This window comes from Oncorhynchus masou, chromosome 29, assembly GCF_036934945.1.
Source record: "Oncorhynchus masou masou isolate Uvic2021 chromosome 29, UVic_Omas_1.1, whole genome shotgun sequence".
Taxonomy (NCBI): Eukaryota; Metazoa; Chordata; class Actinopteri; order Salmoniformes; family Salmonidae; genus Oncorhynchus; species Oncorhynchus masou.
Window position 1 is genome coordinate 23,101,802 of NC_088240.1, and position 13,203 is coordinate 23,115,004.

Below are 13,203 nucleotides of genomic sequence, written 5' to 3' on the forward strand. Positions count from 1 at the left end.
ACACAGGCGGACGGGGTGAGGAGGGGGTAAGGCAGCCGTGGGCTTCAATAGTTGAAAGCCGGTGTGTGTGTGTTCGGACTGTGGAGTCCAAGTCCATACGCGCACACACATGCAGACACCACCCCTTGACCCACCGACCAGAGCAGAGTGAGAATGAACACACACATAGAGCGAGACCATGCAGCCCAGTCGTGTCAAGCTGAGAGCGGCTCACTAAGGAGGTTCTGTCAGTGATCCTTCGGCTCCATGTCAAAACAGACAGCCTCCATATTCAACAGATAAAGAAAGCAGTCCACGCAATGGGAATACACAAGCAGAGCCAGCCTGCCAATCTACTGAATTTAGCCCAGATTTGTCCAGCTACGTAATTTCAGCAAAAATAATCAATGTGATGATGTCAAAGTGGAAAACTGATTGGATTTGCAAAAAATCTGCAATTTAAGGGCATTTTGTATTTTTTTCAGCAAACTTAACATTTTTATTTTATTTTACAGATACCCACAAGGAACATCCTACTGCATCCATGTCTTCTAAGGTCTTTGAAAGCGAAGTTAACAAACAGATTACCGACCATTTCAAATCCCACCGTACCTTCTCCGCTATGCAATCTGGTTTCAGAACTGGTCATGGGTGCACCTCAATCACGCTCAAGGTCCTAAAAGACATCATAACCACCATCAATAAGAGACAATACAGTGCAGCCGTATTCATTGACCTGGCCAAGGCTTTCAATTCTGTCAATCACCACATTCTTATTGGCAGACTCGACAGCCTTGGTTTCTCAAATGATTGCCTCGCCTGGTTTAACAACTACTTCTCTGATAGAGTTCAATGTGTCAAATCAGAGGGCCTGTTGTCCAAAACCTCTGGCAGTCTCTATGGGGGTGCCACAGGGTTCAATTCTCGGGCCGACTCTCTTCTCTGTATACATCGATGATGTTGCTCTTGCTGCTGGTGATTCTCTGATCCACCTCTACGCAGACGACACCATTCTGTACACTTCTGGCCCCTCTTTGGACACTGTGTTAACTAACCTCCAGACGAGCTTCAATGCAATACAACTCTCCTTCCGTCGCCTCCAACTGCTCTTAAATGCAAGTAAAACTAAATGCATGCTATTCAATCGATCACTGCCTGCACCTGCCCGCCCGTCCAGCATCACTACTCTGGACGGCTCTGACTTAGAATACGTGGACGACTTAGAATACGTGGACAACTTAGAATACGTGGACAACTACAAATACCTAGGTGTCTGGTTAGACTGTAAAGTCTCCTTCCAGACTCACATTAAGCATCTCCAATCCAAAATGAAATCTAAAATCGGCTTCCTATATCGCAACAAATCATCCTTCACTCATGCTGCCAAACATACCCCCATAAAACTGACCATCCTACTGATCCTCAACTTCGGCGATTTCATCTATAAAATAGCCACCAACACTCTACTCAACAAATTGGATGCAGTCTATCACAGTGCCATCCGTTTTGTCACCAAAGCCCCATATACTACCCACCACTGCGACCTGTAGGCTCTCGTTGGTTGGCCCTCGCAACATACTCGTCGCCAAACCCACTGGCTACAGGTTATCTACAAGTATCTGCTAGGTAAAGCCCCGCCTTATCTCAGCTCACTGGTCACCGTAGCAGCACCCACTCGTAGCACACGCTCCAGCAGGTATATCTCACTGGTGACCCCCAAAGCCAATTCCTTCCAGTTCTCTGCTGCCAATGACTGGAACGAACTGCAAAAATCACTGAAGCTGGAAACACTTATCTCCCTCACTAGCTTTAAGCACCAACTGTCAGAGCAGCTCACAGATTACTGCACCTGTATATAGCCCACCTATATTTTAGCCCAAACAACTACCTCTTTCCCTACTGTATTTAATTAATTTATTTATTTTGCTCCTTTGCACCCTATTATTTTTATTTCTACTTTGCACATTCTTCCATTGCAAATCTACCATTCCAGTGTTTTACTTGCTATATTGTATTTACTTTGCCACCATGGCCTTTTTTGCCTTTACCTCCCTTATCTCACCTCATTTGCTCACATCGTATATAGACTTGTTGATACTGTATAATTGACTGTATGTTTGTTTTGCTCCATGTGTAACTCTGTGTCGTTGTATGTGTCGAACTGCTTTGCTTTATCTTGGCCAGGTTGCAATTGTAAATGAGAACTTGTTCTCAACTTGCCTACCTGGTTAAATAAAGGTTAAATAAAAATAAATAAATAAATAAAAAATTTCATAAAAATAAAATTGTAAAACATTTTTTCCAAAATGAAGACAGAGATTTACAGATTTATTTTCTTTTTTTTCTCAGTTTCACTTACTAAGCTAGCAAATGCAGCTAGCTAGTTTAGGCTACTCAAACAGCCTGCTCAAACAGATCATTGCTATGTTAGCTAGCTGGTTAAGTCTATCCAACACAACACTGGAACTCTTCTAAGTCAAGGTAAGCTTTGGGTTTTACTCATTTATTGTCACCGTGGCCTGCCGGTGTAAGTGCTAAATTGCTTACTGACTACAAAGTAATGTTACTGCATGATTGTAGTGGGTTTACTAGCACGTTAGTTCTATTAGCTATGACGACTATGACCTTACTTTAGCTAATATGGTGACAATGATGTATGCTGTGTGTAGAGGTAATGATATGGTTTGGCTTGGAATTTTTTTTTTGCCTGGTCACCTACAGTTGATATGTTGTGCATTGAAGTCCACAGGCGAAGGCACAAGGTAAGGGGAGGAGAGCGGATAAATGCGAGAAGGAATACAACGTGGCTGCTAAGAAAGTGATCTGATTTTGTGTGATCAGGGGTGTATTCATTCTACCGATTCCTTTGAAAAATGTTTCTTAAACTGAAGCAAACAAAACAAAACGGGGATAAACAGACCTGAATTTGTCCAATAGAATCTCATTTGCATATATGTTGTAAACTTTCATCTATAGGCTAGGTTGTAGCAGCCTCATGATGGGTATAGAGAAAATATTAGTATCATGTAGTAAGCCAGACCTATTGCTGTACATTGGACTGGGTGAATAGAATATGAAGGACAGTCATCCAATCTGATGTAATAGAAATAAGGCCATGCTCATGAGAAGAACATTTTTTATCTTAAACAGCACTGACCCCCACTGATGCAGACACAGCATCATTCAAAGACTGGAGTTTGATACTCCTGGGATTGGATATGATTGAAAAAGAATGTCTCACAGACATTCATGCCTGAACAGCACCTTTATATGCCAATATAGAGTACATGTTCAGTGAATATATTCAATGTACAGGCTACAATGTGGGGAAGTCTCGCTTGGTAATAACTATATGTATACATGACTTGCATCCTTGGCACAATAAAGTTATACTATATTATATTCAATCCATAGGCTTCATTGATGCCATTCAGACTGTCGATACAACCGGGTAGGATAGCTGAGATTCATAGCTAGGTTAATAGCTAGCTAGCTAATACTGACATAATATTGACATGTAACAGATGTGTGTAACAGTCATTTTATGCCTTTTTTTCATGATTAACTGTTGGAAGCAATTAAAACCACTGTTCTGAACTAATATCTATACCCAACGTTTTAGGGTCCATGCACAGATCGGCTACATTATTATTAAAATCACTTCCGACACCATGTATTATCTAAAATAAGGAGTAACGTCAACAAGGTTCTAGCTTCAGCATGTTTTACCAATTGTCGTGGAAAATGACATAATTAGTCATGCTATCCCTTGTTTTACTGCGTAACCCTCCCGTGGTCCTGGGGTCAGGGTGACCCAGGTCCTGTGTGTGGAGGACTCCCCTTTCTGTGCTCTGTGCTCGCGGGTCAAAGCGACACAGGCCCTGTGCTTCCAGGGCTCCCGCTCTGCGCTGGCGGGTCAGAGCGACCGTGCCAGCCACTGGCGAGGCGTGTGCCGTTGAGTGTAGTAGAGAGTCTGCGAGTGTGGCGAGGTTGTGCCCGGCTCCCCCGCTCTGCGCTCTGCTCTCTGCGCTCACAGGTCAGATCGACCGAGTCTGCGAGTGTGGCGCTCTGAGCTCTGTGCTCTGCGCTCGTGGGTCAGAGCGACTCAGCCAGCCACTACACAGGTCTAGACATGCCTCGCTGTGTGTTAGAGAGCAGCCAAGTGTTATAGTTGTGCTCTGCACTCGCGGGTCAGAGAGACCCTGCCAGCCACTGGCGAGGCGTATGCCGTTGAGTGAGCGAGTGTGGCGAGGCTGTGCCTGGCTCGCCGCTCTGTGCTCTGTGCTCTGTGGTCTGGGCTCCCCGCTCTGCACTCGTGGGTCAGAGCAACCCAGCAAGCCGCTGCACAGGTCCATACATGCTCCGCTGTGTGCTAGAGAGCAGCCAAGTGTTATTGTTGCTCGGGTGGGGTGGATCAACTGCACACGGCTACACACAAGACCGCAAGCGAACCTCGTGCATTTTCGGGTCTCCGGCCCTACGTAGAGAGTATATTAATATTGTCAGCGGCACCCACCCACACCCACACCCACACCCACCCGCACACACACACACACACAAAGTGACTGGCACCCCACCCGTGCCAAATGCTGCTCTTCCCAGCTCCCCACCGCTCAGCGGACCCGATCAGTGGAGCCGAGCGGCAATGGCCGTGCGTTTTACGGCCGCGCAGGTTCTAGAACAGATCTTGTCCAGCTTGGACCAAGAAGACTACTCAGATTGCCAGGAGGAGGAGGAAGATGTTTTTCGGAAGATGAAGACGGGGAGGAATACAATCCCGAGCGCCGCGAGGTCGACGATGCTTCTTCTCCCTAATCTGAGGAAGAGCCCGAGGAAGAGCACGAGGACCGACTCGAGGAAGAGATTTCCTCGGCCCCGGACCAATGGGAGATGCCGTTGCTGTCAAAAAAGGGCAAAATCGAGTGGTCCCCCACCACGGGGCCCTCGCAATCTGCCACGCCATGCCGGACCAGACTCCGGGCCCCACGGCCTATGCCGCGACCCAGGCCCGCGACATCACGTCCGCCTTCCACCTGTTTGTCACACCGGCGATAGAAAGGATAATTGTGGAAATGACTAACCTGCACGGGGCCAGAAAATACGGCGATGGCTGGCGACCCATGGACACCACGGACCTGCGCGCCTACGTAGGGCTGCTGATCCTAGCGGGCGTCTACAGGTCCCGAGGCGAGGCCGCGGCAAGCCTGTGGGATGCCGAGAGCGGCAGGACCGTGTTCCCGAGCCACCATGCCGCTCAAGGTCTTTCACAGGTACTCGAGGCTGCTGCGATTCGACGACCGCCAGTCGAGACCCACAAACTCCCAGCCATACGGGAGGTCTAGGACCTGTGGGAGGCGCGGCTGCCGGCCCTCTACAACCCGGGGCCCGACGTGACGGTGGACGAGCAACTGGTCCCGTTCAAAGGTACTGTGCTTGTGCGTGCGCGTGCGTGCACGTGCGTGTGCGCATATGTCTATAGAGAGGTAGTGCTGCTGTAGCAGCGGTACAAGCAGCAGTTGTAGCAGCACTAGCAGCGTGTGTAACATAAAAGGTCGTTGGCCCCCATGACACAGTAACGACACTAATCTCTTGTCCCCTTTCCAAAAGGCCGCTGTCCTTTCCATCAGTACATCCCCAGCAAGCCAGCGAAATACGGCATCAAGTCGTGGGTGGCCTGCGACGCCAAGTCCAGCTACGCTTGGAAGATGCAAGTGTACACTGGCAAGGTGGCCAGCGGAGGCCCCGAGAAGAACCAGAGGATTCATCCTCGATCTGACAACGGGGCTGAGTGGTCGCAACGTCACCTGCGACAACTTCTTCACCTCCTACGAACTGGGCCAGCGGCTCCTCGAGAGGGACCTCACCATGGTGGGCACGGTGAGAAAGAACAAGGCCGAGCTCCCGCCCGCGCTGCTCGAGTCCAGGGGCAGACAGGTCCTGTCCTCCAGGTTCGCCTTCACGCCCACCACCACTCTGGTGTCCTACCTGGCAAAGAAAAAGAAGAACGTGCTACTTTTGAGCATGCTGCACACAGAGGGCCACATTAGCGATCGACGCGACAGGAAGCCAGCCGTCATCCTAGACTACAACTACAACAAGGGCGGCGTGGACAACCTAGACAAGGTGGTCGGCACCTACAGCTGCAGACGGATGACTGCTCGCTGGCCCCTGGTCGTCTTCCACAACATCCTCGACGTGTCCTCCTACAACGCCTTTGTCATATGGCGAGAGATCAAGCTTGACTGGATGTCTCGCAAGCGGAACAAGCGCAGGGTGTTCCTCGAGCAGCTGGGAAAGGCACTTGTGAAGCCGCTGATCCAAAGTAGGCAGCATCTCCCCCGCACCGAAGCGGTGTCAGCACTTGTCAAAGTCCTACAGAGTGCTACGGGGCGGCTCGTGACCAACAGTGCGAGGACCCCGCCGCTGGCACGGCTGCTGCCCCGCTCGTTGCCCCGGCCACCGGGGCAAGTAAGAGGAAGAGGTGTCAGCTCTGCTCACCCAAGAAGGACTCCAAGACAGACACGGTGTGCTGCAGGTGTAAGAAATACATCTGCAAAGGCTGTTCACACGCCTACTGTCACACTTGCGCACATTGGACCTTTAGCCAGGACGGGACAGGGTGACCCGGAGGACGCTGGGACTAGACACAATACGAGGACGATTGGAGGGTTTTAAGGAATAGTCTCTTGTTATATGCTAGTGTTTTTTACAAACGTGTCTTTGTGTGACTTGGTCATAAGACTGGGTTTACAGCTAAGAGCCGTTTGGGTGCATGTGACATCCTGTGGGTTTACTATCTACAGGAAGTCACATGTATGGAAACTTGCAGACAGGAGCACATTAAAACATTTTCTGTTGTGAATGCCCTCGGGCTATCAACCTTGTGCTATCTTAAATCTGCACATACAACTAATTGCCTTTTACAAACTATCTGTTGACTGCCACAAATACAAAAAGGATGAACTCTATAAAAGCTGAGACCCGACACTGTTCGTTGGGCCTTAACTGCACAACTGTTGAATTGCATAGTTAACTGATCCATTTTAACTAATCTTATAATAGTGTTGTTTGAAAGAATCTGCAGTCTCTATTCCTATAGAATTTCTCTGACACTGTCACGTCCTGACCTTAGTTCTTTTTTTATGTCTCTATTTTAGTTTGGTCAGGGCGTGAGTTGGGGTGGGCATTCTATGTTTTTGTTCTATGTGTTATAGTTGGGGCGGCAGTGTAGCCTACTGGTTAGAGCGCTGGACTAGCAACCATGAAGGTTGAGAGTTCAAACCCCCAAGCTGACAAGGTACAAAATCTGTCGTTCTGCCCCTGAACAGGCAGTTAACCCACTGTTCCCAGGCCGTCATTGAAAATAAGAATTTGTTCTTAACTGACTTGCCTGGTTAAATAAAAAATAAAAAAAGGTAAAATAGCTCTATGTGTTTGGCCTGGTATGGTTTCCAAACAGAGGCAGCTGTTTCGTTGTCTCTGATTGAGAACCATACTTAGGCAGCCTGTTTTCCTACTATGGTTTGTGGGTAGTTGTTTTCCGTTTCAGTGTTTGCACCACACGTGACTGTTTCGGTTTTCATTTATTCTCTTGTATTTAGTGTTCAGTTAATTAAAGGAAATATGAACACGTGCTGCGCTTTGATCTACTCCTTCCTCAGACGAACATCGTTACAGACACAACCTACACAGGTACGGACACCCACAAGGGACATCCTACTACACTCTGCAAGACAAAAGGAATAAAAAACTAAACCAAACATTGAAAATGTCTGCAGTATTTGACGAACAGTTTCTATTGCAGACCGTTGAAAGATAGGTTTAGTTTTCATCATAACAATATGTTAGTACTCCGTTTCTGGAAGGTGTGGTGATTTATAGGTACAGTAAATCATCTGGGAACATTATCCATTTTTCATGCTAACCGAGTTAATCAACTCGAAACAACACCTCCACACTTGGACACCTGCCTCATGAAGATGTCTAACTGGCTCAACAAAGAGAAAGTCAGGCTGTAAAATTGTCAGGCATAGAAACAAGGCTTGCGAAACAGAAACAGCTTTCAAAACCATGGACAAACTGTGTTGTTCTTTCATTTCATACCATTGTAAACGCAGGTAAGAAGATATATATATTTGTAGAAATGGTTCCTTACCTCCTACAGTAATTGTACAAGAACACATGTCACATGCTATTAATAGCTATGCAAGTAAATCCATTGACTTTTTGCAATGAGGTAAAAAGAGGAGAGTAGGACGTGTGTTTAGTAGGGGAAGACCAAGGTTGGTTGTCTCACAGTGCTAATTATTCCCAGTCTAAATTGCTCTTTGTAATAATTTCAAAGTTAAAATGTGTTAACTTTGAAAGAGCTCATCCACCTGGTCAATTAATGTGAGCATGACAAAACATTGAGGTGAGGGGAATTTGTTTTTCATAGGTGAAAGTAAAACATATAAACATATCTTTGTAAATGTTTGAATTATGGGAGTATCCATTCAATTATGTTTGTTAAAAAGAGGAAAGAGAGCTTTATTTCAAACATATTTCTGAATTCCTAGGTCTAGCCATGTGGTAACTATCCATTGGACACATACGTCAGTCAGTTCAACGCCTAGTTTTCATTTACATTTGGTTGAGTTGTCAACATGAATTCAACCTTTTGCAACAAAATGCATTAAAAGTATAAGAAATGTAACTTTTTCCACCGTGACCAGAGATCAGAGTTTACCTGGCTATTTTTAAACATTTCATTACTGATTAAAGCCCAAGCTCTTTTGAGCTTGTGCTGTAAAGAACTCTCTTCTTTGTCTTTGTGTCTTGCACACCCACACTGCTTGGGTGGCAGGTAGCCTAGTGGTTAGAGAGTTGGACTTGTAACCAAAAGGTTGCAAGATCAAATCCCTGAGCTGACAAGGTTAATATATATATATGTTTTTGCCCCCTGATCCTTGGCCATCAAAATAAGAATTTGTTCTTAACTGACTTGCCTAGTTAAATAAAGGTAAAATAAAAGCATACATGCATGTGCAAATTTACTCAATGTTTTTGTTATTTTCACAGAATAAAATGCTGAATTTTGTTATAAATATTGTTTGATCAAAGAATGACTTAACTGTTTCTAAGACTGTATGCTATATTACTTAAGTTCCTGTTACAAAAGGAATAAGTTACGAGCAAACATTCTGACAACCAACACCATACTGCGTGACATCCAACCCCGCGATGGGGGACTGTAAGTACAGTACCAGTCAAGGGGCTGTATACACAGTGCCAGTCACAAGTTTGGACACACCTACTAATTCAAGGGTTTTTCTTTATTTTTACCTTTTACTCTATTTGTAGAATAATAGTGAAGACATCAAAACTATGAAATAACACATATGGAATCATGTATTAACCAAAAAAAAGTGTTAAACTAATCAAAATATATTTTATATTTCAGATTCTTCAAAGTAGCCACCCTTTGCCTTGATGACACACTCTTGACCTTCTTTCAACCAGCTTCATGAGGTAATCACCCAAAATTAATTTCAATTAACTGGTTTGCCTTGACAAAAGTTAATTTGTTAATTTTCTTAATGTGCTTGAGCCAATCAGTTGGGTGGTGACAAGGTAGCCATATTTGGTAAAAGACCAAGTCCATATTATGGCAAGAACAGCTCAAATAAGCAAAGAGGAATGACAAAAAGACATGAAGGTCAGTCAATCCGAAAACTGTCAAGTACTTTGAAAGTTTCTTCAAGTGCAGTCGCAAAAACCATCAATTGCTATGATGAAACTGGCTCTAATGAGGACCGCCATAGGAAAGGAACACCCAGAGTTACCTCTGCTGACAAGTTCATTACAGTTAGCAGCCTCAGAAATTGCAGCTCAAATAAATGCTTCACAGAGTTCAAGTAACAGACACATCTAAACGTCAACTGTTCAGAGGAGACTGCGTGGATCAGGCCTTCATGGTTGAATTGCTGCAAAGAAATCACTACTAAAGGACACCAATAAGAAGAGACTTGCTTGGGCCAATAAACACAAGCAATAGATATTAGACAGGTGGAAATCTGTCCTTTGGTCTGATAAATCCAAATTTGAGATTTTTGGTTCCAACCGCTGTGTCTTTGTGAGACGCAGAGTAGGTGAATGGATAATCTCTGTATATGTGGTTCCCACCGTAAAGCATGGAGGAGGTGTGATGTTGTGGGGGTGCATTGCTGATGACAATGTTTGTCATTTGTTTAGAATTCAAGGCACACTTAACCAGCATGGCTACCACAGCATTCTGCAGCGATAAGCCATCCCATCTGATGTGCGCTTAGTGGGACTATCATTTGTTTTTCAACAGGACAAGGACCCAACACACATCCAGGCTGTGTAAGGGCTGTTTGACCAAGAAGGAGTGATGGAGTGCTGCATCAGATGACCTGGCTTCCACAATCACCCGACCTCAACCCAATTGAGATGGTTTGTGATGAGTTGGACCGCAGAGTGAAGGAAAAGCAGCAAACAAGTGCTCAGCATATGTGGGAAATCCTTCAAGACTGTTGGAAAAGCATTCCAGGTGAAGCTGGTTGAGAGAATTTCAAGCATGTGCAAAGCTGTCATCAGGGCAAAGTGTGGCTACTTTGAAGAATCTAAAATCTAAAATATATTTTGATTTGTTTAACACTTTTTTGGTTACTACATGATTCCATATGTGTTATTTCAAAGTTTTGATGTCTTCACTATTATTCTACAATGTAGAAAATAGTACAAATAAAGAAAACCCCTTGAATGAGTAGGTGTGTCCAAACTGTTGACCGGTACTGTATATACAGTGCCTTAGGAAAGTATTCAGACCCCTTTACTTTTTCCATAATTTGTGTTACGTTATTGTCAGGACCCGGTTACAAACCTGGGTCTCCGGAGTGAGAAACAGTCACTTAACCAACTGAGCCACGAATAGTCAGCAGAACCCAGAAGATGAGGCAGACACAGCAGTACTTAAGACGGTGTATTTAATAAAGTAAAAAGGAGAAGTCCTTAAATACAAAAATGGCAAATCCAAAAGGTGGTAGGAATAGCACAAAAAAGCCTCAAGAGACACTCAAAAACAAAAACAGAATTCCACAAGAGCATCCACCGGAATCGACAGGAAAACACAGAACACTAGGGCTGGGTGCTAACATACAAACACAGAGCACAGAACTGAGGGAAACTAAGGGTTTAAATACAATCAGGGGAAACGAGGTACAGGTGCAAATAATAATGGGGAACAAGGGAAAAAACATAAGGTCAAAAAGCACAATGGGGGCATCTAGTGACCAAAACCCGGAACAACCCTGGCCAAATCCTGACAGAATCCCCCCCCTAGGAACGGCTCCTGACGTTCCTACCAGCTCTCTCAGGGTGGAGGGCCCTGAACTGACAAATGAGGTCAGGATCCAGGATGTCTTTGGCAGGAACCCAGGAGCGCTCCTCGGGACCGTAGCCTTCCCAGTCCACCAGATAATGCCAGGACCGCTGCACCCGGCGGGAATCCAGTATCCGATGGACGGTATAAGCCGGCTGGCCTCCAATGACACGAGGCGGAGGGGGAGGTCTGTCTGCCGGGACAAGGGGAGAAAAAACAACAGGTTTTAACAATGAAATGTGAAATGTGGGATTAATCTTAAGGGATCTGGGTAAGTGTAGGCGATAAGAAACTGGGTTAACTCTCCTGGCAACCTTGAAGGGACCGATGTATTTTTGGGACAGCTTGCGAGACTCCACCCGTAGAGGTAAGTTTCTTGTGGAGAGCCAGACTCTCTGGCCGGGGCGCAGGGTAGGCCCGGGACGGCGACGTCTGTCGGCTTGTTGTTGGTACCTCTGTGAGGAACGCATAAGATTAAGACGGGTCTTCCTCCACATAAGCCGACAGCGTCTGACGAACTTCAAGGCTGAAGGCACTCTGACTTCTGCCTCCTGGTCCGGGAACAATGGAGGAGCATAGCCAAACTGACACTCGTGTGGGGACATACCAGTGGAGGAGGAGCGCAAGGTGTTGTGCGCGTATTCGGCCCAAACAATAAAGGATGACCATGTGGACGGGTTGTCACGAGTCATACATCGGAGGGTGGTTTCCAGCTCTTGATTCATCCTCTCTGTTTGGCCGTTGGACTCCGGATGGTACCCTGAAGATAGACTGGCAGAAGCCCCCATGAGTTGGCAGAAGGCCTTCCAAAACCTTGAGGCGAACTGGGGACCTCTGTCAGAAACCATATCTTGAGGAATGCCGAAGACTCGGAACACATGATTAATTACCAACTCAGCCGTTTCCTTGGCAGAAGGTAACTTAGTCAGAGGGACGAACCTGGCCGCCTTTGAAAACCTGTCGATTATGACTAGGATAGTAGTATTGCCATGGTGTGGAGGAAGTCCAGTAATAAAGTCCAATGAGATATGGGACCAGGGTCTGTGGGGAACAGGTAAAGGGTGAAGGAGTCCTTGAGGGCGGAGGTGAGAAGATTTGCCCTGGCAGCACACGGGACAGGCATTGACGAAAGTGGCAACGTCTTCTCTTATGGTAGGCCACCAGAACTTACGCTGGATGAACTCCAAGGTGCGACCTACGCCCGGATGACAGGTGAGGCGAGAGGAGTGCCCCCACAGAAGGACCTGAGTCCTCACTGCCTTGGGGACAAACAACCGATTGGCAGGACCTCCTTTCGGGTCCGGTTCGCTAGCTTGAGCACGTCTCACGGTATCCTCAACTTGCCACGAGATCGGAGCCACAATCTTAGCAGCAGGAAGGACAGGCATGTCCGTGTCATCTCGAATGGCAGGAGCGTAGACTCAGGACAGGGCATCCGGTTTGAGATTCTTCGACCCGGGCCGATAGGTGAGGATAAACTGGAATCGATTGAAGAAAAGAGACCATCTAGCTTGTCTAGAGTTCAACCGCTTCGCCTGCTGGATATACTCCAGATTTTTGTGGTCCGTAAGCACTTGAAACGGGTGAGAAGCCCCCTCGAGCCAGTGTCTCCATTCCTTCAATGCCATCTTAACCGCTAGGAGTTCACGATCCCCACATCGTAGTTCCTCTCAGTCGGGGTAAGCCGGTGTGAGAAGAAAGCGCACGGATGAAGCTTCTTGTCTTCACCCCTCTGAGACAGGACAGCTCCAACACCAACCTCTGATGCGTCTACCTCCACCACAAATGGTTCATCCGTAGTCGGTAGTATCAGGATGGGAGCAGAGAGAACGCGCTGCTTG

General features: G+C 46.5%; 1 pseudogene; it reads left to right on the forward strand.

The window, feature by feature from the left end:
- The first annotated feature begins 4,862 nt into the window (after positions 1 to 4,862).
- On the forward strand, positions 4,863 to 10,881 carry LOC135519520 (piggyBac transposable element-derived protein 4-like; annotated as a pseudogene).
- Positions 10,882 to 13,203: the final 2,322 nt, after the last annotated feature.